Source organism: Zonotrichia albicollis, chromosome 20 (assembly GCF_047830755.1).
Source record: "Zonotrichia albicollis isolate bZonAlb1 chromosome 20, bZonAlb1.hap1, whole genome shotgun sequence".
NCBI lineage: Eukaryota > Metazoa > Chordata > Aves > Passeriformes > Passerellidae > Zonotrichia > Zonotrichia albicollis.
In genome coordinates this window covers 12,359,718-12,362,623 of record NC_133838.1, presented here as the reverse complement: position 1 = coordinate 12,362,623, position 2,906 = coordinate 12,359,718, and positions in this window count along the sequence as shown.

Here is a 2,906-nt window from a genome sequence, read left to right as displayed (position 1 = left end):
GTGGGGGTTTTTCCAGCTGTTCGGGCTCCTGGCGCTGCCTCACGGTCCCGGCTGTCCCAGAGGAGCAAGGTGGCTGTGACGCTTTGTCCCCATCGTTGGCATGGAGAGTTGGCCTCTCAGCCTCCTGCCTGGCTCGGGGACAGCTGGAGCCCCGTCCCAGGGGGACATTTTCAGGCTTGGCAAACACAGAGGCTCAGGAGAGGCTCCCAAATCCCTCCCTGGAGCTGCGCGCTGTGAGGGTGTGCAGGGGGGTGAGAGGGTCCTTCTCTGGTGGAAGAAGCACCAAAATGCCCCGGATCCCCCCCAGCCTCAGCACAGTCCCGGGGCCGGGGGTGTCCGGGGCAGGGCAGCCCCTCGCTCTGGGCATTGCGGTGGGATTCGTTCCACGGCCGCAAAGCCCCGAGCCGGAGCCGTGACTCAGCCCGCGGCCATCCCGCAGCTCACCTGCCCGGCGCACCTGAGCGCCAGGGTCCCCGTGCCCGCGGGCACAGGGCTGCCCCACCCGCTGCAGGGCTGGCCCGAGGGGCCCCGGGCACCGTGACGTGGCGGGGATGTGTGACAGGCGGTGCCAGCTCAGTGGGCGCCACCCTGGCATCCCGAGCAGGGTCCGGGGTGGTTTGTGCACTGCCCACCCCGGACACTGCCCACCCCGGACACTGCCCATCCCGGGCACTGCCCATCCCGGACACTGCCCACCCCGGACACTGCCCACCCCGGACACTGCCCATCCCGGACACTGCCCACCCCGGACACTGCCCACCCCGGACACTGCCCATCCTGGACACTGCCCATCCTGGACACTGCCCATCCTGGACACTTGGGCCGCATGGTCTGGGGGTGATGGACAATTTTCCACACTGGACACTGCCCACACTGGACACTGGACACGGAGGAAGCAGCAGGAGCACGGCAGCCCCGGGCAGTGCCCAGGTAACTCACCTGCCCACGTGCTGGGGAGCATCACCTGCAGCCTGGTGTCAGTCATGCCTTTAGAGCGAGAACTCCCCAAACCCAGGCATTTCCAGGATATTCTTGTTTCTGTCTCAAAGGGTGAGTAACTTTTTTTAATGAGGGAGGACTAATGATCCCTCCGGGGCTGTGCTGTCACCACTGAGCCACTGCCAAAGAACTCACGGTGCTGGGGCCGGGGCTGGAGGGGCCCCAGTGTCCCCCCGGCCCCAGGGTCCTGGCAGTGATGTCTTTTCCTTGTGTGCCCCCCATGCCCCATATCCCCCTCTCCCTCCCAAAGCGTGTTTGGGCCTTGGTGGTGGCACCAAGAACAGGGAGAAAAGGGACTCTGAGCAGGATGACCTTGTCCTTCCATGTGTGTTCCGCGGTGTTTACGCCCCTTCCACAGCCCCCATACGTGAGGGTTAAAGATCTGCTGCCTCTGCCTCATCCAGAAGGGCTTTCCCGTGCCTCAGTTTCCCTCTGAGGTCCAGCACGAAGCCTGGGGTGCAGGGACTGTCCCCATGGCCCCAGCAGGGCCCGAGAGCCCTCGAGGTGCCCAGGAAGTCCCTGCCTGAGCGAACCAGCTGCTCCAGGCTCAGCAGCCTCCAGAGCAGAGCTCCCGGCTGTCCCCAGAGGAGAGGGCACAGCCCTGGGGCTGCCGCCGCCTGCAGGGCACTCGGTGTCACCCGGGGCCCCGAACCCAAAGGGAGGGAGCGGCTGTGCTCCCTGCCAGCCCCAATTGTGGCACCGGGATGGGTCATCCCCTGCCAGGGCTGGAAAGGCACAGGTCACGCCAAGAAAAACAGCACGTGGTGTCACCGGGAAGCCACCGAGCCTGGGGACACACAGGTCATGCTGCCAGGGGACAGGGGTGTCCCCAGCCGGCGACACCCGGGGCAGATTCAGGCAGGGCACATCAGTGCTGGGTCACCGCTGTGTCCCTGTCCCCACAGCCCGGCGGGGCCGTGTCCCCCCCACTCCCCGGGCAGCATTGTGCAGCAGCCAGGGCAGGTGACAGGTGCCATTCCCGAGCTCTGTGTCACCCGCACTAATGACACCCTGCGCTCCCTTTCATCCCAGCGCCTCCCGGGTGGCCCCTCTCGGGCAGCATCACTCATCATCCCTTCCAGGAGGGGATGTGGCTGAGCCTGGGGGGCCAGGGCGGTGACACAGGGACGCCAGGCTGAGATCAGAGAGTGGCAGCACAGTGACAGCCCTCATGCCGTGCAGTGGGTGCTCACAGTGCCCCTGATCCAAACCCAGCCTTGCTGTGGCCAGCACGGGGACAGTGTCCTGCCTCTTTGGAGAGCTGCAGCCGCAGCGGCTGCTGGCGCTGCCCCAGGGAGGAGCGAGGAGCGGCGGCGGCACCTCGGGGACGGGCTGGCCCTGTGGCAGTGAGCGGGGCTGGACAGCAGCTCCAGCGCCTGGGAGGTGTCCAGGAGCCGTGTTTGCCCAGGGAGGATTTGGACAAGGCCATGGAGAGAACTCCACCTCCTAAACCCACAGGGACACGTGGGCACGGGCGTGTGCGTGGGGATGGCAGCGTGGGCGTGGGGACAGTGACGAGAGCGGGGACAGTGACGAGAGCGGGGACAGCAGCAGCTGCGCTGGGGACAGTGGCTGTTTGGCAGGGACGGTGGCTTTTGTGCAGGGGGATGGCTGGACTCTGCGTGGGGACAGTTGGTGCCCACATGGGGACAGTTGGTGCCCACATGGGGACAGTTTGTGCCACAGCGGTGCCCGCACGGTGCCAGCTGCCGGGGCACGGGGCCGGGGCCAGCCCGGGACACGGTGCCGGTGCCGTGGGAGGGGGACACCGGCGCGCCCCCGCCTGCTGGCGGCTCCCGCGGGGCGGCTGCGTGACGCTGGTGGCTCCGGGAGCAGGGCTGGGTCCCTGTGCTTGCTCAGGGAGGTGGCACACGCCCTGCTAATGCCGAGTGGGTCGGAGCCGTCCC